This window comes from Sceloporus undulatus, chromosome 2 (genome assembly GCF_019175285.1).
Source record: "Sceloporus undulatus isolate JIND9_A2432 ecotype Alabama chromosome 2, SceUnd_v1.1, whole genome shotgun sequence".
NCBI lineage: Eukaryota > Metazoa > Chordata > Lepidosauria > Squamata > Phrynosomatidae > Sceloporus > Sceloporus undulatus.
The window spans coordinates 42,606,844-42,607,091 of NC_056523.1; positions in this window are offsets into that span (position 1 = coordinate 42,606,844).

Sequence of the window (248 nt, forward strand, 5' to 3'; positions counted from 1 at the left end):
CAGAACAGCAGGTCATATAATCCTATACCACTGGATATTCTTCCACACACTGATAGCTACATTTCAACATCTGGAAGGTCACATTTGATGTATAGGATTTAATTATTTTGTTCTTTTCAACATTATTCAAAAAATATTTTTTACCAAAAGGTATGGACATTTTATAAGATTAGAGTGATAAAAATTGTCTAAATAATAATAATAATAATAATAATAATAATAATAATAATAATAATAATAATAATAAT